Genomic DNA, 24623 nt, shown 5'->3' on the forward strand with positions numbered 1-24623 from the left:
TGTGCCCCCGCCCCGCCCCCTCCCTCCCTCCCCTCCGGGCCCCGAGCCGCCGGCCGGGATCGGACGAGACTGGGCAGGGAGGGCGGGCTGGCCTGCGCTCGGCGGGCTCCCGGGGAGACTTCTCTCTTTCCGTTTCTCGATCCTCGGAGACTGTCGGGTCGGGGGGCTGCGCGCCCCACCCGACCCGCGGGGGTGGAAGCTGCACGTGTGCCGGGAGGGGGGCGAGGGCGGGGCGCACCCGCTCCGGGGACCCGGCGCCGGTGCTGTCGGCCAGGTTCTCGTCCGCGCGCCGCCCGCCCATCTACCCTGGGCCGGGCCGGAGGCCGAAGCCGCCCGCCCCGCGTCCCCCGCGCATTCCAGTCGCGCCACCGCCCGGCCACGGCGCGGACGCGGCTGGGGACAGATGGGGACACGGTGGGACAGACGACGCGGCAGGCCCGGGCCAGCCAGCCACAGGGTCCCCCCAAAAGGAGAGTGGACGCCCTGCTAAGAAGTGGGACGGGCCGGCGGTGGGAAAGGGTCCCCTCGGAAAGAGCGTCCCCGCGTGAGCTGGGGCCCTTGGTGAGCCGGAGAGATTTCGAAGTGGACCCGGGGAAGCTGCCCCCGTGGAGAACCGGGATTCACGGCCGCCTGCCCCTCAGGCTGCTCCTAATTGGGAGGTAATTTCGAGCGATAGTTAAGGAATCCGGTTAGTTCAAGTATTGGAAGTTGGTTCTAGAGGGTCTCGGGTGACCTCACATCGCCCCAGGCTGGGGAGGCAGAGCCAGGGCGAGGCCCGTAAGCGCTCTGCGCTCCTGGAAAGTATCGAAAGCCCAGCTAGGGCGCAGAAACGATGGGGATCGAGGGCAGGTTGTCGGTCACGTGACTCGATCCAGACCCGGGGGTCGTCGGTCACGTGACTCGGTCCAGCTTGAGGGCAGGTTGTCGGTCACGTGACTCGATCCAGACCGAGAGGTGTGTCTCACTGCTACACACGCACGCACACGCACACACATCACCGCCTCCAGGTTTTACTCAGACTGCTCCAGTGACTTGCCCATATCAGACCTTCAAAGTTCATCCAAGTTTATCTTTACCTCCCGTTTGCCTTGTGAACTGGGAAGAGAAGGTGTTTTCCACAACCTGGAGACTCCCCAACCTGGCGACAGTCAGTAAATGCTGGTAACTGATGGACTCACCACCTAGTCCGCAGGAGGGACCTGAGGGTAGAGGCTGAGGAAGCGGGCAGAGCTGAGTTCTGCCGTCCCCCACAAAGCCCCACTGAGGTCTCCCCCCATCGTATTCTCCCTGGGTACACACCCCCTCTCCCACTGCCGCTGGGCTGAGCAGAACCTCTCCGACCACAGTGAAGGTGTTTTTATGCATCCAATAAATCTATCCTAGGAGCAATCAGGTCTCCTTTTCCCTGTTGCCTAGGAGACCTAACTTCGTGAGGCTGCTCTTCAGTTGTGCCAGGCACTCTGGTCACTAAAGAGAAGGAAGCTATTTCCTGTCCGCAATATTTGTTTGTTAAAGAGACCTGGAACTAGAGAGTAAAAATAACAACGGCCCAAAAGTCACTAATCATTACAGACATTCCGAGTAAAACACAATGAACTGCCACTTTTTAATCCATTGCACTGATACAGATTTTTAAAAATCTATTAAGAGAAATTATCCAAAATCTGAAAATAAGACCAAAAGGATGGCGCTCCTTTCAACCTCGTTTTGAAGCGTTGTTTAAAAGCTCAAGGATTACTTACTTTTCTAGGAGAATTTCTGTTGTTTGATGTTGCTGTTTACTATTAATGAAAAGCTGAGTCTCTATAAGGTTATGTACCAACTTGTAGATTTGTGCCTGGTAGAGATGCAAATAATCTTTGCCCCAAAGAAAAGGTAACTTCAAAGGTTAGAATTATTTCCCTGTAGGACATTAACCATGTTTATATCTAGCCTAGCAATCTTATTTTAATATAGGTTAAGGACTCTGTAAACCCATTTCCCCAAATGGTCTTTGAATCAGCTTTTTCATCTTACAGACGTCCTCATTAGTTAATGAGGTGAGTAAACTTTTGGCCCATGTGCATGCCATATTTGTAGAAAGATGTGAGAGTCATATTTAACTTTGGAAAATTATACTCGGGGAAGTCTGACAAGAACAGGAATTTTTGCCGGCTTATGGAGAGACACGTACCCTCGCGCGCTGATTCGGGGCGTCCGGGTTGGAAAAAGCTCTTTGGAAGGCAATTTGGCCGTTGTTGTTGAAACTGAAAGTGCACGGCAATTCCTCTTGTGACCCAACAATTCCTCTTCTAGGAGTAAGTCCCGAGAAACATTTCCACACAGGCACTTAGAGAAATGTGCAGTGTTTGCCACGGTGAGAAAGTGGAAAGGACTTCAGTGGCCAGCAGAAGTGGAATGGAATATAGCCTGGATGAACAACAAGGTCCTAGTGTGCAGCACGGGGAACTATAGTCAACATCCTGGGATAAACCATCATGGAAAAGAATAGAAAAAAGAATGTATATGTGTGTGTGTAACTGAGTCACTTTGCTGTACTGCGGAAATTAACATTGTACATCAGCTACACTTCAATTAAAAAATACTTTTAAAAAGTGGAATGAACAAATTAGTGGCACATACGTGTGATAGAATACTCTAGAGCCACAGAAGATGAATCAGCCCTAAAAGTGTGGCTAGATCTCAAAAACAAAATGTCAGTGGGAAAACACTGTCAATGAAAATGACTGTGGGTACAGCACAGTTATATGGACGTATATGACAAAACAATACTAAATGGAAAGATACCTGCCACATCCTTCAAGGTGCCTATGGGGTAGTGAACAAAGTCAGGATGGGAAGATGTCAGCAGGGACTTCTGCTGTATCTGTAGCGTTCTTGTGTACATTTCTGAATTAAGATGCACGTATTACTTGTGTAACATTTTAAAGGGGTATCTCGGCACTGTGGGAGTTTGGAAGTAAAGAGCCAGAGTGTGCCCAGTGCTTGACTCTGGGAAGTGGGATTAGGTCCTAGTGAGCTTTTCTTCTCAGGCTTTTTCTGTTACTTAAATATTAGATGATGACGATGATGAGAGAATCTCTGACGTAAGTACTAGAACTTCTAGTCCAGCCCAGCCACCAATTCCAGTGTATCATCTCACATGGCGCACCTGAACTCTCTTTGCCTGGATTTGCCTCTCCATGTATCAGGAATTGAACACAAAAAATATAAGAAGTCCATGTCTGCTGTGAGGACAAATAAGATGATAGAGGGCAGGCAGGGTGCTGGTACACCTCTGAGAACCTGTGTTGCGTAAACGTCAGGAACAGACACAGAAAAGACGAGTGGTTTCAGGTTGTAAATCGGGCTGACTGGGTAGCCTGGTGCCTGAGGCTACATAATACAATGTGAAACCGGGGAACAAAGCTCTCTGGGTCACCTGCCTGTCTGCCAAGGTGGGTAGAATTACAAAGGTGTGTCCGAGGAGGAGCCCTGGTTGTAGGCGAGCGCTTGGGAAACCAGATACTTTAATCTGATTCTTAAGAGTAACAAATGGGAATAAAAGAAAGGCTTCATGAAATTCAAGGCCTTTACTTTGGAAGGGATGATCGTTTTTCTGTTTACTTTTCTCCTGTGGCTGTTTTGTTTGCGCTTAGGTTGTTTTGTAAGTTCTGTCCTTGCTCCCTAACACTCACAGTTAAGAAAAGAAAGAGCAAAGGTTGGTGGTCACTCCAGGTCACCCTCCGTGTCCCCCTCGTTCTGCATCAGAAAACATGGTAGGGAGCTGGGGGCTCAAGCCAGGAGGTTAGACGGGGCTGGGGAGGCGTTCCTGGCCGCAGCAGGGCCCTAACCACACCTGTTCCTCAATTCGTAACCACCCCACCCCCATGCTACCGCTGCCATATGCAAAGTTGGAGCTAGAGTGTCTTTTGCATCACTGCCTGTGCTTGTGATGAGTTGGGTAAACTAGTAACGGGCACCGTGATTTTTAAAAAATTTTTATTGGAATATAGTTGATTTACAATGTTGTGTTAGTTTCTGCCGTACAGCAGTCACTCAGTTATACATATAAACACATCCACTCTTGTTTAGATTCTTTTCCCATATAGGTCATTACACAGTGTTGGGTAGAGTTTCCTGTGCTCTTCAATAGGTCCTTATCAGTTATCTGTTTCATATATAGCCGTGTGTATATGTCAATCCCAGTCTCCCAGTTTATCTCCCCCGGCACCGTAACCATGAGTTTGTTTTCTACATCTGTGACTCTGTTTCTCTTTTGCAAATAAGTTCATTTGTGCCATTTTGTAAGATTCCACAGGTAAGCAATATCATACATTTGTCTTTCTCTGTCTGACTTACACCACTCAGTAGGACAATCTCTAGGTCTATCCATGTCGCTACAAAAGGCATTAATTAGTTCGTTCCTTTTAATGCCTGAGGAATAATTCACTTTGAGTTCCGCCCACGGGAGGCGGGGCAGTGAAGGCCCCGCAAACATAGCTCTCCTTCCTCCCTCATCAAATGAAAAGCAGTGGTGAGGCCTCAGCGCTGTGAATGCTTTCGGCACAGTGGCTGGTCTGACGCTCATGTCAGCCCTCAGGGGTGGGGAGGAGAGCTGCCCCTGCAGGTGAGGAAACTGGGGCTCCAAAAGGGGCTGAAGTGCTCCTGGACCCACGGCTGGCCGTGACCGAGGCCTCCCGGCTGACCCCACAGCCTCCTCCAGCTGTGGTCCAGCTGCACTGGCTTCCTCTGCTGGCTCCAGAGAATCTCCTATGCGGACGGTGGGTGTCAGGCTCGCGGGCCTGGTGGGCCTTACCTGCCCCCATGCCCCCCTGGACTGAGGAGTCCCACATCCTTTAGAACAGTGATTCTCAAGCCCTAATAGGCCTGCGAATCCCCTGGGAGCTTGTGAAAAAGCAGATCCTGATTCAGTGGGTGGGGCCTGAGAGTCTGCATTTCTGACAAGTTCCCAGGAGGCCCCGGAGCTCATTTTCTGCAGAGGCCGCTCTGAGTAGCAAGGTTGATTCTAGCTTCAACCAGACAAAGCAAGTCTGGTGTCGGGCAACCCGTTGTACCATCTCACGGTGTCCTCACCGTTCATGATTGTAACTAAGCGTTAATTATGTTTTCCTGGCTGGAATGTCATCCCCACGAGGACACGGACAATGACCGTCTCCTTCATACTGGTACATACTGGTACATACTGGTACACCCAGTGCCTAACACAGTGCCTGGCACGTGATAGATGCTCACTAAATATCTGCTGAATGAATAAGGTGAGTGAGGGACACGAATGACTGAGCCACCAAAACGCCGCCGTCCCCCGATTCCCAGCAATGAGACGTTTGGGAGGGTTTCATAGTCTTATCATCAAATACGTATTTTCCTGGAGACCCAAATTCCATGCATCAAGCCATCTAAAAGGGGTTCATGGTGATCATCTCTTCGGAATGGGATCACAGACTTTTTATTTTCCTTTGTGCACTTTCCATGTTTTCCAAATTTAATGCAATAGGCGAGCATTACTGCAGTAATTCAAAGGAAATTTAAAAGTTCATCTAAGCAGATTCTCTCTTGGTCACTTCTGCTTTATCACCACAGACGCTGAGCTGGCTGTACTGTAATCAGTCACTGTGTTCAGTGTCTCCGTTTCCAGACTATAAAGTAAGGTTGGGCTGGAGATGACCACTGCGCCTCACTGGGAGGTGAATTCTCTCTGAATTTGTCTTTTCGTCCATGTATTCCTTCTCATCCCTGTTACTTGCAAGGAATCCTAATCTCATATCCACTGACCTCACCTCTGTGGGTTCTTGCCACCCGGAATACCGTTCCACGATACCCCTTTTCTGAGGACGGAATTTGTTGCTTAAGTCCTGAGTAACAGACTTCCCCGCTGCAGCTGAGGTGTTTACATAAACTTAAGTCACCATTTTTTAACGTGATGCTGAGAAAACTCAATGAAAACCCAAGACTGTTTAAGACTATCTGTCTTAGTCACAGCATGAAATAATCCTGTTGGGAAGGGCTGCTGGAGTTTTACACTTCTCAGTGTAAAATTTTTTTTACATTTACATACTGTAAAACATTACGTTACAGTAAATAATGATCAATTAACTGTAGCGAATGTTGGTTGTAAAGTTATTCGTGCTCCTGGGGGTAGAGATGTTGTCCTGGATATATCTGCATTGGTTGCATCACACAACCCAGAGTCTAGACTGGTACCCTGGGCACATTTCATTCTATGAGTGAATGAAAAGGAGACGGAGGTACTTCCAGCTTGTTCAAGAAATCAAGGGGGGAGGTTTGGGTCGATGTTCACATCCTTTGACATCCGATCATATCTATATGCCCCAGCCTCCCGTCAGTTTTGTGCAGCTTCCGTATCCACTCACACCTTCGGCCACTTAGCACGAGGTGAGAGAGAATCCCTAGGTGAGAAGACCAGGGCTGAATCCCACTGCCCCTCACTTTATGCAGATGTTTCTGAAAAGATGTGGACTAAGTACGTGTCTATAAATTTGATTGAAAGGAGCAGAAATTTGTAAAGGGAGGATGTATTTGGCCACTCAGTCTCACCCACATCGAGGGGCTTGATTTGTCCCCGACGGCATTACTGAGTAGCAAGGACCTACTTTGGGGGGAAATTATATGATTTGGGCCATTTAAGAAAGGAAATATGGGGCAGTTCTGGGGCTCAGCAGGTGTTTGGAGAGGCGGGCATCCTGTCCACAGCAGGGGGCAGGCAGGGGTCCATGAGGCTCCTGAGCCGGTGAGGACAGAACGAGCAGCTCCTGACCACCGGCAATCGCATGGGCGTGGCTTCCACGGGGCGGGGTGTGCCGGCAGCCATTTGTCCTCCGGATTCCGGATTCCCACTTCACTTCGCACCCACCTTCCAGAGCATCCCTGCTGCCACGCTCCCGGCCACACCCCCAGGTGACAGCCTCTTCCTTTCCCCTCTTTCCAAGGCATAAACTCTTTCTCCTGCCCCACTGTGTCCTTCCTTTTGGAATCTCAAGAGCATCCTTCTGGGGCGGGAGACCCTTGTTTCTCTTCGCCTTTTTGACACGACAATTCGAGTTCTTCCTGAGTGTGAGTCTAAGGAAATGAGAGGAGATGTCCATCAAGATCATGTTTGAAGTTATCATACACAGGAGTCACAGGTGACCCTCCTTTATTTTTCTTTTTTTCTTCCTTTGCGGTACGCGGGCCTCTCACTGCTGTGGCCTCTCCCGTTGCGGAGCACAGGCTCCGGACGCGCAGGCTCAGCGGCCACGGCTCACCGGCCCAGCCGCTCCGCGGCATGTGGGATCTTCCCGGACCGGGGCACGAACCCGTGTCCCCTGCATCGGCAGGCGGACTCTCAACCACTGCGCCACCAGGGAAGCCCAACCCTCCTTTCTAAGGCTGATACCCACATCCTGATTTCCTCTTTGGCTTTTGTGGACATTTGTATTTTCATTCCCAGATGGGCGCAGCGCAGGCAAGGCCATGTTCATAGAGCCTCTGAGTTTAGTCTCTTCTCTCTGACTCTCTGATCCGCCTGGATGTTGACTTCCACGTGGCAGCCCGAGTGACTTCACTCGGTTGTCTGCACATCCCAAGTATTTCAGCTAATTGTCAACTTTCTGCTATCCGTTATCTCGGGACTGTGAGTACCTCACTGATGGGGCTTAAACAGGCACAAAGCATTCAGTGAACTGAAACCAGAATAAAGGCTCAGGGCAACGGCACAGATGCCCATGCCGTGGTTCAAGGAGTTGACTTTTACAGAAGTAAGTACATTTGTATTCGTTGTTATGGTGAATTGTTCTGACCCTCATCCAGACAGGAAAATAATGGAAGTTTCTTTTCCCAAGTGCTCCTGAACGCAAACATTCCAGATGACCTGGCCTCAGCTGGCCCAGAGCAGAAGTCGTAAGATTGAAGAAATAAGTAAATAAATTTTTAAAGAGATGGAGGGACCACTGCTTTCCGAAAACATCCGATTCGGGCCAGTGATTGAAGATGAGCTCAGGACGTGTGGAACGTTTGCTTCCTCCTTACTTAAAATTGTTTAAGTTGCTTCTGTTGACCCTCTAAGCGAGAAGAGAGTGTGTGTGTGGAACGTTCATGCTTGAGGGACCTTCTCTTCTCCATCGTCTCCCCAGATATATATATATATATATATATATATATATATATATATATATATATATATGCACACATATATTCTAGAAAACCAGTGCTAGTCTGATGTCCAACTCTGGGCAGAGCGCAGTTTAGAAGGTAAGAAATTGCAGACGCTCTGTCAAGCTTTGCTCTTTGTTAATAATCTATTTACAGGTCAGCACACCGGCACCTCCTTTGAGCCTGATTATACTCCTAACCCTCCAAGTTCAATGTCAGCAGATCCCGGTCTGACAGTAAGTGAGATTGCTTTCTGGGTTTGCTAGTGTACCGCATTTGAAAGACAGACTCCGCCCATAGCAGCTGCTATGGTGGAGCCCGCACTGTCCCTTGCAGGATGGTTTTATTAAAGGCCATCTCCCTGGGAGAACTGGTCTACCTGGGTGGCAGTGTGGCCCTGTTCCAGGCAAATGGCCAAGGTCTGCATGATCTCCACGTACTTCACCCCTGTAACCGTGACCTCCTGGATATTAGGCACTGTCTAGTCTTCAATGATAATAGCTCTTGGTGATTAATTTTGCTGCTTTTGATCGCTTCCGGGGAAACGGGTTTTGACATGTAGTCAGTATCTTTCAAACTGAGAGCAAATGGAATTGAGGAGACTGTTTTCCAATTTATCCCAACAATTTAAAGTCCCATGTTAGAAAAATGCAATTCTTCCTGGAATACAAACACATACCAAGGGTTCAATTACTTATTATAACAACTTCCTTCCAAAAAGTGTTTGAAGTGGCTTCCAAAACAACGAATAAAAGAATGAAATTGACAGCTAAGGATTTGGGGCAGAAACGGAGCATTACCTAAATCACCTCATTTTCCCATTTCTCTGGCTGCTCATTTCACCCCAAGAGGCATAAGAAATGAGGAAGGATGACCATCGGGGAAAATGACATGGAATCTGGGAATACCCTGTTTAAGTCATAGGCTCACAGGAAAACATTATTTAGACCATTTTTTACACCATTTAACTGTTATATACAAATCTAGAATTAAAAGCATTTTAATAAGGTGGGTAAAAATATTTACACATATTCCAAATGATCACGCGTTAGATGCTGCATCGTACAGGAGGCTTGCACCGTCCACCTCCTTCTGCCTGCAAGGTTTCTTCCTTAATAGCTGAACTTTTCCTCTGAATTGGCTCCCAGCTGGGAGAACAGTCAGTGTTTTCAAACAAAAGGCACTTCCAGGAACTCCTAAGTCAAAGAACTGGTCCAGAATTCTTTCAGTTGTGGGGAGTGGGCAGGAGGGAACTTTTCTGTCTCCTCTGAATCCAGTACTTGGTGGTCCCCTGCTTCTTTAGTGAAACAACAAAATGGCCGGAAAACACTTAAAAAAATGTTTCTATGACAACGTGGTATGAATGAGCACACTTCCTAAGGAAATGAAACTCCTAAAAGCTTCTGTGACTTTACTGGTGATCTCAAGAGAAGGCTTTTTCTGTTTGGTTGGTTTTTTGTTTTTTTCTTTTCAGTTCACTGATTATAAATCCAGGTTCAAAACTTAGGACTCTTTACCCACATAAGCAGTTATTTTTTTTACGTGTCATTTTTTTCACCCCTCCAATTTAATTTTTTTAAATATTAATCAACACAATCTCCCTTTCCTTGTAAAAATCCCTCCTTGTCACCTGTCCATCTCTTTTCACCACTCACTCCTTCACTGATTCAACAGATTTTTTATTGTCGGGTCATAAATCTAGTGAGAACAGCACCAAAATGAGCAGGAATTTGTCTGAACTTTTGGTGCTTCTTCAGAAAAGATAAACAATCCCTCTGGATCTTGAGGAGTAACCAGGTGGTCTGGGTTTTCCTTTATGTTTTTTATTTTTATTTATTTAAAAATTTTCTTGAGGGCTTCCCTGGTGGCGCAGTGGTTGAGAATCTGCCTGCTAATGCAGGGGACATGGGTTCGAGCCCTGGTCTGGGAAGATCCCACATGCCGCGGAGCAACTAGGCCCGTGAGCCACAACTACTGAGCCTGTGCGTCTGGAGCCTGTGCTCTGCAGCAAGAGAGGCCGCGATAGTGAGAGGCCCGTGCACCGTGATGAAGAGTGGCCCCCGCTTGCCACAACTAGAGAAAGCCCTCACACAGAAACGAAGACCCAACACAGCAAAAATAAATAAATTAATTAATAAACTCCTACCCCCAACATCTTCTTAAAAAAAAATAATAATGACTAGCCCAATAATTTACTGTGTAATTAAAACCACTTCTTAACCTGTCTATAATATTTAAAAAAAAAAAAATTTTCTTGAACTGTAGTTGATTTACAATGTTGTGTTAATTTCTGCTGTACAGCAAAGTGACTCAGTTATACATATATATGTATATTCTTTTTCCTATTCTTTTCCATTATGGTTTATCACAGGATATTGAATATAGTTCCCTGTGCTCTACAGTAGGACCTTGTTGTTTATCCATCTTATATATACTAGTTTGCATCTGCTAATCACAAACTCCCAGTCCAGCCCTCCCCCAGCCCCACCCCCTTGGCAACCACAAGTCTGTTCTCTATGTCTGTGAGTCTTCCTTTATGTTTTTTTAAATTTAGATTTGTTAGCCCGAGAGATCAGGAATTCCTGGCTCTTGAGGACTGGGAGAGAGGGAAGATGATATTCTAGAAGCTGGTCAGGTACCTCTGATGAGTGCATCTATCAATTTTTAATGCCACCAGGGTTTAATTTCAAAGTGGAAGAAATTTGTGGCAGACTGGAAGCAGTAGCTGCCGCATCCCTGACTGTAATCGGTGTGAGCTCTTTAGAGCCCTGTTTCATTTTTAGGAGATGGCCATGCTGTCCATTCCTTTTCTAGAATGCACCCTGGAGATAAGGCTTGGGGTATTTGCTGCACAGCCAGACGTCAGACCATTCATTTCTGCACCAATTTTTCTCCCCCATTTTAAGGGACCTTTCTCTGTGGTAATGAGCTCACTTACAGATTGATATCTCTAGGGGCCCCCGTGTGGGACCTGTGTAGTAAATTTAGAGCAGCACATTCAATTTGTCATAGCAAATACCTCCTGTTCTCTTTATAAAATTCACATACACATGTCTTGTCCTGGATTTAGTTAGCTTGTTGACTAGTGGAAACACTCATCAAGGAGAGAAGCTGTGGGTATGTCACTTTATGAACAGGAATTTCCCAAACTTCCAATTTCATTCTTCAGATGAAAAGAATGAACACCACATGGTAAACTTTTGCCGTAAGAGTTTTGCTGAAACGCACTACTAATTTTCAGCAGTCAAGAGCATTGTGTCTGAAAGAAAGGAAGAGATAGGGAAACACAGTCAGCTCTCACAATAGATTGAGAGTGACCGTGCGAACGACGAGGATAAAGATGAAAATAACCGTGTCCTTCTTTCCCCCCTTTTCACCCTAGTGTGCCGTTTGTTTGCATCTTCAGTGCCAGGCGGGGGTCTTTCCCAGGTGCCTCCCCAGAGCCAGCCGTCCACGTTCTGCACAGCCAGGCATCCTCTCAGGGGACAGCTCTGGAGCAGTCGCATCCTTTCTTTAAGGAGCACAAAGACCTCGAGGTTGCTTTCTTTCTGTTTTGCATCACTTCCCTGACTAATACAGACACACTGTATTTGCATAACATAGTTTTGGTCCGCATGGGACCCCAGCTCCAGCTTCCTGAATATGCATTTTATTCTGTGTGATGTCTGAACGTTGCAGCTCTAATCTCATCACCAGCCTGTGTACTTCCACTGAGTTATTCTCCAGGCTTTAGAACCGCACCTCCAATTTGTAAGCTGAGCTAACGATTACATTTTCATCTCTGAAAGATGTTAAATGAAAGCATGCTTTGTGGGGAGAATAAATTGAAGATCTCAGCATGAGTGGCCCCCGACCCCCAGCCCAACGTCTCTGCTTGCTCAGTGGAGGCTGGAGCATAAACTCCCCTTTCTCTCGAACATTCATCTTCACCCAGAGAACCTTGCGGGAACTACGCTCTTAATACAGCACTGTTTGGCCCCCTTCACTGAGACGCTTTCATTTGATCAGCCCAGAGAATAACCATTTCGCAGCCTTGGAGACAGAGTTCAGTGATTGAAGCACCAGCCGATGGAAACGGCGTGGGACCCCAGATAGCTGGGATCGATGAAGAAACTGTCCATCCCTAAAAGAACAGGACAACAGACAGGCTGCAGTTGCAAAAACTACAATCAGAATTTCGCTGAGGTAGGTCAAAGGCAGAGTCAGAATCACTCTTCCAAGTCATTTCCATTTCTTTGCGTTCTCACTTAGGGTTAGCTGCTTTGGGGCCAATTGCTTTGCCCAAATGATTTCGTTTAACCCTTAGCACAATCCTTGGAGGTTGATTTTTTTTTTTTTTTAATCCTCATTATACAGTTGAGAAGCCGGAAGCAAGTGACTTTCTCTAGGTTCCACGGTAAGGGAGGGATCAGAGTCGAGTCACTGGGTCTGTGGGTTTGCAGTAATGTGCAGGTTCAACTGTCACCCAATCCTGGGTCTATCCCTTCAGTGTCTTCAGGCCGGTTTTCTAAGACCTTCCAGGGCAAGACCACACTCACACCAAACCTCCTTCTGCCAACTATGTGCTTTGCCAGCTGACACTTCCTCTTATGGCTTTTTTTTTTGCCTCGGGACCCGCTTTCTGACAAGATGGGCGTTTTCTACACCAGGCTCATCACCAGAATCATCTGGGGTGCTTATTAAAAATAGAAGGGCCCCCACAAAAAATAGAGGTGCCCCAGCATCTCTTGGAGACTCCGATTCATGGAGCTGGGGGTGGGCAGGGGCCCACAAGTTTCTTTGTGTAATTCTGATAATCAAGTTGGGGAAGAGATGTCATTTCCCCAAAGTTTTTGACCCATGCACCCCTTTCATGTAATGTATAATCTGAAAACTCCTTCAAAAGTAAAGAAACTCCTTCAATATTAAAAAAAAATTTATATGATGTTCGCCAAAAGTCCTTTTAATTTTAGTATCTTATTTCAGATCAATATGATATCAAAGGATGTCAGAAAGTATTTCTAATGTAATATTAATGATGATCATAATTTGTAAGATGCATTTTTACTTTTTCTCCCTTCACGAGTGACTTGTGATATGTAACATACTTTAATTTTATACAAAAACGAACACACAGTTTTTTGGCAAACCAATTTTTAAATGATTTTTATATTGTGTTTGGTTTGGGCAAACAACAAATATTACAATGCAGCTTGAAATTTAACCATGTTAAGGGCATCAAAAGTGGACCATGGGGCTTCCCTGGTGGTGCAGTGGTTGGGAGTCCGCCTGCCGATGCAGGGACACGGGTTCGTGCCCCGGGCCAGGAAGATCCCACATGCGGTGGAGCGGCTGGGCCCGTGAGCCATGGCCGCTGAGCCTGCGTGTCCAGAGCCTGTGCTCCGCAACGGGAGAGGCCACGACAGTGAGAGGCCCGCGTACCGCAAAAAAAAAAAAAAAAAAAAGTGGACCATGGACTTAATTTTTAAAGAATTTTCATATTTTGTTTCAAAATGATAAGATAAGGGAGAGGGTGTTTCTTTTGTTAGATTTTAATTTCAATAAATGGAAAAGCAATTGGATACAATGATTACTGTTTTTTCTCTTTTAGACAATGGTCTGGATATCCTGAACTGACATCCTGTAAGAATTTCAATGTATTGAACGTAACTGGTAAAATTTTGGAAGCTTATGTGAGGAATGATTGTTATTTTCTTCATAAACTTGGATTTAAATGTCCGTATTCCAAATGCTTTGTTGATTTAACCAATGGCCCATTGCGGGCATGAATTACACAGTGTAAAACTAAGATGAAAAATCACGTAAATGCTGTCAGGAGAGGCAGCGCGGCCTGCTGTTCTCAGCGAACCGGGTGACAAAGTCCCATCCCTCCTCCACGGCCGCCACGGGGCCTCCCTCCTGAGTTCTCAGAGCTGCAAGCTGTCCAGTAGTAAAGGAGAAATCTCTGAATAGCTATTTTGTTCATTTATGATTTTAAAACGAAAGTAGCAGCAGGTGCTGTCAGCACCTTCATGACTTGACCCTCTGGAACAGGTTCAGAGACGCTCCTGGGGACCCGGGAAGGGGTCGGGAGGCTCTGCGGCTCCTGGTACCTCAGCGAGGTTCTCAGTCCCAACCGCCCATCAGAGTCATCGGGGCAACTTTTAAAAGATGGGTGCCCAGGCCCAGCGCAGCCCATTAACCGGACTCTTTGGTGGAAGCTTCCAGTGTCAGGACCAATCTCCGCAGGTGATTCCAATGTGTGGCTGTGAGCCAGCAGCCCAAGGGGATGAATCGGACACTGTGACAGGCTTAGCAGTGGAAGGAGTTTGGGGGCAATTAGGCCTAAGGCCTGAAACCCCATCAGGATCCTGGCCTTCTCCCCGATGCTCCGTGTCTTCAAGGAGTCCACAGCGCCTTGAGGAAAGCACACACACCCAAAAAAGCATTCTGCCTGAAGGATTTTGAAACTTGCCTGCAAGTCACTGTTAAAGATGACACCTTTGCACATGCAGGTTTTGGAGGCCACGCCCACATCACTGAGCACGCTGTCACCACCACCCCCGCCAGTACAGGGTGCTCCCCAGGTCCCGCTTGAGGACAGTGTCTTGTAGGAGATGCCAGCTCCAGCCACACACGTTCCCGAGCGCTGGCTCTGTGCCCGGCCTCACACTGACCCCTGACAACATGCAGATGAAGCTGTGGCCCTGCCCCAAGAACCTCCATCCAGTCGGGGACAGATGAGCAGATCAGGGGTTACAGCCACTGTGCTGAGAGCCGAGACGGGGGTGCCGGCAGCATCCTCACCGCTGCCACCGTCCCAAAGGTGACATGGGTGGGGAGCCAGCATTTGAGCAATTTCACCTTCTTTGTACATTCAGATATATTATATAGAAACGTATAGAATGCATTAAAATATCTAGTTCGCACGTGTCTGTGTGTATGTACCTGTGTGGGTGTGTATATATACAGCTTTTGTTGTTGTTTACAGAACAGACGAGCAACCGCAAAGTATTCCATGGGAAACTTCCTTCCACTGCAAGTAATGGGCTCATTTCAAATGGTGCCTAAACGTGTCATCTTTGGATCAGGGGCTTGTGGGAGAAGAGGCTGGGTAAGTGGGTTGGAGCTGACGTGGGAGCTCTGCATGCCAGGCTGGGCATTGTCTAGAGGTGTTATTCTGAACGTTATGAAGAGCTGTGTGTGCGCGCGTGTGTGTACACGTGCGTTGGGGGAGGGTGGTTGTGTATGTGTGTGTTGGGTGTATGTCGTGTGGGTGAATGGCGTGTGGTGTGTGTGTGTGCATGCCCAGGCACGTGTGTTGGAGAGCATGTGTGACATGAGCAGACCTATCCTGGGGGACCCCTGGTAGCAGCTGTGCTCTACACTATTGGGGGACAGTCTCTGGTGGGGCAGGGTGGGCAGGTAGGAGTCCGTTGAGTCAGAAAGTTCCCTTGGAAACAGAAGGAAAGGGGCAGGAGAGGGACCGTGGAAAAGGGACTGATGTCAGATTTGGTACCAACCAGATGCGGGGCCTGGGGGAGGGTAGCAGGGCTGTGAGCTGTGCTCCTGCCTGATGGTACCTCTGATGGGGGAGGGGCACCCGAGGGGATGGGAGAGCCCCTGAGCTCAGCTGGGGCTTGGTTGAGTCTGAGATGCCGAACTCAAGGGAAATTGGAGCTCCAGACACTAGTTAAGACATCGTCTAAGAGAGAGGACAGGACGGGGAGGAAAATGCGAGGGACAGGAGGGGCCTGAGGGGTGGCTGCCCAGGGCAATGGGCCCGGCTCTGGGGCCCTGTCGGGCCAGCTCACTGTCCTTTGGATGTGATGGAGGGAGCGGTCAGGACCCTGAACCGGTGGAGAAAGTCAGGGAAGATGCAGAGCTGCCGAGCTGCCCTGAAGACCCCAGCACAGCAGGGGCTGCGGGTCAGCGCCTGCGGGTCCTGCTGGGGTTTCTCCGGCTCTATGCCTCCGGGGGACCCACATCCGGGCCCTCGAGGTGCGCCCACCCCCCCAGCAGCAGCTTCCCTCAAGGGCCTGGGGGTGATGGTCCTGATGCCCTGAGGGCCGCCCCTCTTCTCCGGAGGGGTGCGCTCTGCTGATTTATTCAACACAGAATTCGGGAGACAGTCTCTTTTGTCAGCTCTTTTCTCCTCCAAGTAAAGAGATCAGTAAGTGGCGATAGCCAGCAGGGCAGGAAGAAGGCTTCCCCAGCCTCCCAGCCTCCCGTAGGACCCCCGCCCCCCGACCACGGAAAGCCGGTCGGGAAAGCGGCTTTGGGGCTTTGCTCCGTTTTCCCGTCATCAACATGGAATTTTCATGCAGCAGCTTGAAGTTCCTTCTAAGAGAACAGAACAGAGGTGGAGTCAGCAAGACGTGTGAGTACACGCAGCTCGACGCTGCCAGACGTGGGGGCGGGAGCGGTAGGGGGAGCCGCCAAAGCCTCAGGAAGCTCATCCTGCCCAGGCCGCCGCTTGGCATGAAAATAGAGCCTTTCTTTACCAGAAAGGCTGTCTGAGTCAGAGTTAACCCAGTTCAGCGACTTTCATCCCTTACTCAGAACTGAAATCGGTGTCTATGCTCGAAACCACACTCACGTTAACTCATTATTTCTATACGCCATCCAGGCATGAGCCTCCCGTGGCCTCACAGTGAGTGTGTGTATGCAAGTATGTGAGTGTGTGTGTGTGTCTAGGTGTGTGTGTGAGTGTGTGTGAGACACTTTATCTCTCACACTGCCCACCCCTCTGGACGCCAGCAGCCCCGTCCTGCTGGATGAGCTGAGCTTTGGGTACCAGCACGAGGCCCAGGACTGCATCCCCCGGTGGGTGTGGAGTGGATCCTCAGTACGACGTTCCCCTCACCCCATTAGCCATGGTTTCCAGCCCCTAATGGCCTCTGACCTGGAAAACGTGCTGTGCGAGGCAGTATTGTGGTATCTGACAACCTGCACTAATTTGTGTCTGAATTCATCCTATAAACCACCCTTACGGTTCTTGCCTCCCATCCTGCATGTCCAGACCAGCCTGAGGTTACCCCGGGAGTCTGCGTTTGACGGTAAACAGCGACGGCTCTCCTCCTTCAGATGCGAAGTAGGCATCATTCTGTGCTCACCGCTTTGGTATGACCTGAAGTGCACTGCGGCGACGGAGCTGCCGCTCTGCAGGGTCCGCTCAGGTGGGACAAGCCTGCCCTTGGCCGAGCGGTGAGCTCCCTCCAACGCTTGGCTGTTCCGGTTCCAGCCGGCACTTGTCACGAACCGTCCGTCCCAGGTGCGTGTTCGCCAGGAAGCTTTCCAAAGTCCTGTGTGATTCACCCCACTGGCACAGAGCCAAGAGCACTTTCGTGCCAGGAGGCTGCCGCCCCCCGTTTGCTTATTGCCAGGGTGGTCTCACCTCTGCACGGCGCATGAGCATCTGAAACTCGTCTGCCGGGGCCCAGGGCTCCGCTGGGTCATGGTGGAAGGGCCCTGAGAGGCTCAGGCCAGCATACTCTGCACCTGTGGATCTCCTAGCTGTCATCATTTTCTCTGCTGTCTGTTCTTACCTGAAACCATCAACACAAACGGAACTTTTACTGCAAAATATACCACAACATGCAAGGCAGGGGCGCCCAAGAGTCAGCTTGGGCGTTGGCTGAGGGGTTCCAGAGGCTCTCAGCGGTGCCGGGTGACCCTTTAGATGCAGCTCATGGAGAGATCTGGGGGTGCTAGGGGAGGGACCAGGGAGGCCAGGGCACCAAGGGGGCCCACGGCTAATTACCCGCCAGTCTGGAAGCTTTGCAACGCATAACAGTGTCTGTGGCCTTCCTGGAACGCGGTGGGGAACTTCAGCACGGATGTTAACCCAGCTTCTGTCCCCTTCACTCCCTGACCCCTTCCCGTCTAAGATGTCTTCCAAGCAACTGAGTTGATCCAGGAGCTCCGCACAGACATAGAAGGTGCAAAGATGAATGAACACGCCCTCACCTGCACGCACAGGTAAGTGGAGGGGCAGCCCTCACTCACACAGCACGACCTGACTGGGGGCCAAGGTCGGTGGGTCGTGTTTTATAGCTGTTGAGAATGATGCTGCTGTGAACACTGGTGCACAAATACCTACTCAAGACCCTGCTTCCACTTCTTTGGGACATATGCCTGGAAGTGGAATTGCTGGATCATACGGGAATTCTTTGCTTATTTTTTAAGGAACCTCCGTATACCGTTATCCTCCATATAACCTCCATATACCGTTATCCCAAGTGGCTGCACCCTTTAGTGTCCCAGCCAGCAGTGCACAAGGGTCACGATTTCTCCAAATCCTCACCAACACAAGCTATTTTCTGGTTTGTGATTGTGGACATCCCAACAGGTATGAGGTGGTATCTCGTTGCGGCTTTGATTTGCATTTTCCTGATAACTAGTACGGAGACTTTGAAACTCCGCCCATTTTCTGTATTAATTTACTAGCACACAGAAGAAAGAGTAGCTGCAGCGCCCAGACTCAATGATTGAGCACAGGTCGCAGCCCCTATGACACCTGGCCCCTGAACACCTCAGCAGGCGTCATTCTGAGACTTTGAACCTTGGCCTGTGGGTTCGTTCCAAACAGGGATGCGTCTCAGGTCCCGTGGACCAGCCTGGAGCATCACTGCCGGGTAGCACTGCTGTTCTTGACCCGGTTGGAGTTTCTGCACAAGCAGCTTTCAATTTTCTAATAAACTGTAAACTCTCACTGGTACCTTGCCTTGGGTGGTCCCCAACAGATCTGAGCGGTGCAACTCATGCTATCACGTCCCCCCTCCCCACCCCCCAAGAAACTTCCGAAGGACTCCATCTGCCGTTCAGCATCTTTACGTTTGTTCTTCTTGTAAATATGTTCTGCAGTGAAATGAAGGTTAGGCTTTCTGATCCCGTGATCCTTCCCGACTCCCGCGGGCATCCGTCCTTTCTGGTTTAGTGACATGTAGGCATTTCCATGTTCTCCTGGAGCTGAATCATGGCGGCTGGATTCTTGCTGTGTGTGGCTGGCCCAGCTCCCAGGGCCCGGCATACTCCGTGGCCAAGTCTGTGAAAGCCACGCAGGAACCTGCTAAAGATAACGAAAACCAGCAGTGGCAGTTCCGCCTTTCGGTGGAAGGGTCCTCACAGGGCTCATCCTCAGGGTTGGGGGCAAACAAGGTGCATTTCATTCTCAATAGCTGAGCCAGGGGTGCTGAATGTTCTGTCTTTCTCATGGGCGGTGTCCTCTGGGTTTGAGTCACGATTAGGGATCTGCTCAGATGACCAGGTCTATAGGTCTGCAGTGGTGGCTGCACATTAGAATCACCTTGGAGCCTCTAACGATCCCATGCCTGGGCTCTAGCCCCGACCAAAGAAATCCAAATCTTTGGGCATTGGTGCTTTTTACAGAAACTCCCCAGGTGACACCAGCGAGCAGACATGCTTGAGAATCAGCTTCTAAACTTGAATGAACATGCAAATCACCAGGGCATCCTACTAAAGATGCAAATTCTGAAGAGCAGGTCTGTGAGGGGCCTGAGATCCTGCATTTCTGACCTGCTCTCCAGTGACGCAATTCTGCTGGTCCACACTTTGAATAGCGAGTCTGAAACAGGGCTTGGCAAAGCGTGGCTCAGAGGCCAGATGCTTTATTATTATTATTATTTTTTTTTGGCGGTACGCGGGCCTCTCCCTGCTGTGGCCTCTCCCGTCGCAGAGCACAGGCTCCGGACGCGCAGGCTCAGCGGCCATGGCTCATGGGCCCAGCCGCTCCGCGGCATGTGGGATCTTCCCAGAACGGGGCACGAACCCATGTCCCCTGCATCGGCAGGCGGACTCTCAACCACTGCGCCACCAGGGAAGCCCCAGATGCTTTTTTAAAAAAAATTTTTTTTGGCTGCATCAGGTCTTTGTTGTGGCACGTGGGATCTTCCTTGCGGTCCACGGGATTTTTTGTAATGGCGCACGGGCTTCTCTCTAGCTGTGGCGTGCAGGTTTTTTCTCTCTAGTTGTGGCGCGCAGGCTCCAGGGCACGTGGGCTCTGTGATTTGCAGCACCCGGGCTCTCTTGTTGAGGCTCACGGGCTTAGTTGCCCCACCGCATGTGGGATCTTAGTTCCCTGACGAGGGATCGAACCCACGCGTCCCCTGCATTGTGAGGCAGGTTCTTTACCACTTTACCATCTGAGGGACCACCAGGGAAGTCCCTCAGATGCCTAATTTTGTAAACAGTTTTACTGGGGCACAGCCATGCCCAGCTGGGTAGTTATAACAGACCGTATTACCTGAAAGCCTAAAATATCTACTGGCTGGCTCTCTACAGAAAAAACATGCCAACCCCTGGATTAAAGCATGCTAATTAATGCTGGTATATCTGTTATGAACTCAATGACCCAGGCTGTAGGTCATGATCGTTATAAGATGATGGTGACTCAGAGGGTCTCCCTCCCTCAGAGGGGCAAGGTACATTTTTAAGTCGCAGTAATTATTAGATCGTCTGACCTCCTTTTGAACCTTTCAGATTTGGTTTACAATTGTGGAAGTGAAAATTGTTTTTTGTGCAGAGAATGTACTAAAAAAAAAATAAAGAGCGAGAGGAAGGATAATTTATACTCCTCTGAAAGTTCTTTGGCTAATGTCTTAGCTGTGCCATCTATTGTCCATAAAATTCTAATGAATTATTGTCACTTAAAAGTTTTCTACCATTTAAAAATTATACAAGTAATATATGTTTGTTGAGGAAATTTGAACATACGGTACTTACAATCGGAACATCCAGAAATAACCACTAAAATGTTTGAATATGCTCTTCAGGCCATGTCTGTACATACATACACCACATGCCACAGTGTAAACAGTCTCTGGTGTCAGTTTTCTCATCTCTAAAGTGTGGAGAATAATAATACTTCTCCAGGGGGTTGTTGATAGGATTAAATGAGATCATGTGTGTGAAGTGCTGAGCTCTCGTTAATAGCTCAGTAAACGTTAAGTTTAGAAATGGGGTTCTATTGTTTCATAAACTACCCCCAGGGTTTGGGGGCCAGTCATAAAATCGGTACATGCCACTTTCATCATTCTCTTCTGGAGAGAACCTGGTCTCAAGACCACACACCTTCCTCCAAGAGATGCCAGGACATGCAGTGCAGCTGGGCAGGCACCCAGACTGAAACCAGGACCTCGGGGTGTGGGTGAGGGATGTAGGTGGAAAGCTAATCTCTGCCACAATAGACTTTACCCCACTTTTCTATGAGAGTGTTCATCTTTTGCTATTCGATGCATGTGAGTTCTTTATAAATTAATGATAGGAATTTTATGACACATATATTGCAAAATTTTTCTTCGGTGCCCTTTTCCACTTTTAATTGTGTTTATGGGGTTTCTATTTTAAAAATTAATTTAGTAATATATGCACATATGGACGTTGTAGAAAATTTTGAAAATAACCAAAAGAATGAATTAAAAATTGCTCAGAATTCCACAACTATAGATAACAACTCTGTTAACACCTTGATTTAGTTGATGTGTGTGTGTATTTGTTTGTGTATATGTGTATGTGTGTTTCTTCACACACAATTAGATTTATGCTTTATATTCTATATATAGTTTTAAATCCTGCTTTTTTGCTTAAAATTCTACTGTGAGAATTCTCCCATCCCACTGGAATTTAAGAGATAACTTTTTTTTTAACATCTTTATTGGAGTATAATTGCTTTACAATGGTGTGTTAGTTTCTGCTTTATAACAAAGTGAATCAGTTATACATATACATATGTTCCCATATCTCTTCCCTCTTGCGTCTCCCTCCCTCCCACCCTCCCTATCCCACCCCTCCAGGCTGTCACAACGCACCGAGCTGATCTCCCTGTGCTATGCGGCTGCTTCCCACTAGCTATCTATTTTACGTTTGGTAGCGTATATATGTCCATGCCACTCTCACTTTGTCACAGCTTACCCTTTCCCCTCCCCGTGTCCTCGAGTCCATTCTCTAGTAGGTCTGTGTCTTTATTCCCATCTTACCCCTAGGTTCTTCATGACCTTTTTTTTTTCTTAGATTCCATATATATGTGTTAGCATACGGTATTTGTCTTTCTCTTTCTGACTTACTTCACTCTGTATGACAGACTCTAGGTCCATCCACCTCACTACGAATAACTCAATTTCGTTTCTTTTTATGGCTGAGTAATATTCCATTGTATATATGTGCCACATCTTCTTTATCCATTCATTCATCTGTCGATGGACACTTAGGTTGCTTCCATGTCCTGGCTATTGTAAATAGAGCTGCAATGAACATATTGGTACATGACTAAGAGATAACTTTTAATGACTGCTCAACAATCCATCATTTAGATGTTCAATATTTCATTTCCTCATATTTCTAATTTTGGGTATTAGATTGTTTCCGTATTTTCACTGTTACAAATAATGTCTCAGTAAGTGTCTTTCTTCCCAGACCCTTGGCCACCCCTTCACACATTCGGCAACCGTGCACTGTGCGCCCATGATGCACCAGGCACCCTCCTGGGGTTAGGAAGACATCACTGCCCTGGGCTTGGGGCTCACAGTCTCATCCTGCTTGTTTCCATAGCATACGTTTCTAGAAGGGGAATGACTGTGTCAGAGACACAGAGAGAGAAGCTGGGGCGGGAGGAGCTGAGCCTCGCTAAGGGAGTAGCTCTGGAGTCGGGGCCCCCAACTCCCCTTCTGGGGGCAGAGATGGCCATTCCCCGAGGACTGCGGCCTGTTCGTGCTGTTGTTTCTTCAGCGTTTGGTTCGAGCTTTCCTTAAAGCGTACATGTAACAATGAAGCCCTACACGTGTGCTTCCAGGACATAGTGGACTCCTCCGTGCGCAGCAGGGGAGCATCAGGGCCCTTTGGTACAGTGGCTGGTGATGGACACGCAACGGATTGTGGGAGTCATTCTGCCCTAACACTGGTGGGTCCCAAGGCCCAGCACGAGCAGAGGTTCTCACCCTGTCGGCCTAAATATTTAGAAGTTACTCATCAGATGGTCGAACAGAATAAGCTCTTGTCCTCCTGCCTTTGCAAGTACACCTTCATCGTGACCTGAGGAGCAGGTTCAGATTTAGGACTTCTGGCACTTCGAGGTTAATAACACGCAGGGATGCAGGACCAGCCTGCCGTCAGCCTGCGACCTGCCTCGTCTCCTCCCCAACGCCCGAGAGGCCTCCCAGCCCCATCCACAGCCCGCCAGCAGCTGCCCTGCTTCACCCCGAGGGCCTGGGGTGTGGTACCTCGGGAGAAGAGACCCGGGGAACGGGTCCATGTCGGCCCTGAAGGTGGGAACAGGCAGTTTGGGCAGGAAATTCAGGCTCCCAAGGACCTGGGACGTAGTCCAGAGAGAGTCGTGGGCTCCAGGTGGACACATCCTCACCCCAACGGGCGTGGGGCTAGATCGGGGACCCGTGAAGCCTGGGGCCAAGGCAGGGCCCCTCTTGCTTGGGTCTAAGCCGTGCTGTGAACAGCTGCTATTGCATTGTTGCTTCCAGATCACATGGCTCAAGGTTGTCGGTCGACTCCCGGGTGGTGACGGCCCAGCCAAGATGTGACCCCGGCAGCCCGAGTCCAGAGTCCACCCTCTTCACTGCAGTGCTTTGCTGCTCCTCATAGAAGGGTGGGAAGCCCTGGACTGGATTATCTCGAGACCCACTTCCTCCCAGGGATGGGGGTCAGCTGTGTGGGCAGGGCTGCTCCGGTCTGGCCAGCTCTGCAGTGAGGAGAGGTCCAGAGACCTCCACGGCACTGGGTCTGTCCCCTGACCATGACCTCACATCCGTTCGCTCTCAGACGTAGGTTCTATTACTAAATATTCCAAATCGGGATGTTGCTGAGCATTTAGGAACAGAGGTTCTAGTTTCTTCGTCTGAGTTTTCCCCGGATTATCTCCCTAAGTAGGATTGATCAAATGGCCCCTCCCAGCAGGACCCTTCTCTTGTCACGGTGGAAATTATGCAGTTCTCTCCTCTCCTGGCAAATCAGTGTGAAGTGAACGCTTTCCCTTGGAAATGCTCCTAAGTCTCGGTTTTTCCAAAATACAAGTATTTTATCAAAACAATACTTCGATGATGGGAGCTTTTTTCTGCGCTGCCCCATCTTAGCTCCGCGGATGGAGTTTGGGGTGGGACCAGGGCCGGCAGTGTGGCTCCATTCCTGCGTCACCAGGTGCAGAAGCAGGATTTGGGGACCGTTGGGGTCTTTCCCTCCCCTCTGCGCAGGCCAGCCTGGGGGCTTTGATAAAGAACCTTGGGAAGAGGCAGCCCACATGCCCCGTGGTCCCCCCGCAGTGGCGGCAGTGGTCCCCTGACAGTGCCTTCCTCTGCAAAGGCACGTGGAATGAACAGTCTCCCTAAATTAAGTCTATAAAACGTTTCCTATCTCCCCTATTACCCACGCCTCAGACTGAGTTCATGGGCAAAGGAGAGAGAGTAATCCATGTAGAATTTTGGTCAGTTGGGTAACCCCCCGGCACAGTTCTGGAAAATGTGATATGA

The 24623-nt window shown here is 49.0% G+C and overlaps 1 long non-coding RNA gene across 1 annotated transcript; it reads left to right on the forward strand.

The window, feature by feature from the left end:
* The first annotated feature begins 53 nt into the window (after nt 1–53).
* On the forward strand, nt 54–15022 carry LOC309828475. The gene is made up of 3 exons (XR_014297313.1): nt 54–659; nt 11534–12336; nt 13742–15022. It is a non-coding gene; the product is annotated as an uncharacterized lncRNA (long non-coding RNA).
* The last annotated feature ends 9601 nt before the right edge of the window (nt 15023–24623 follow it).

This window comes from Grampus griseus, assembly GCF_964374135.1.
Source record: "Grampus griseus genome assembly, chromosome: 10".
Classification (NCBI taxonomy): Eukaryota; Metazoa; Chordata; class Mammalia; order Artiodactyla; family Delphinidae; genus Grampus; species Grampus griseus.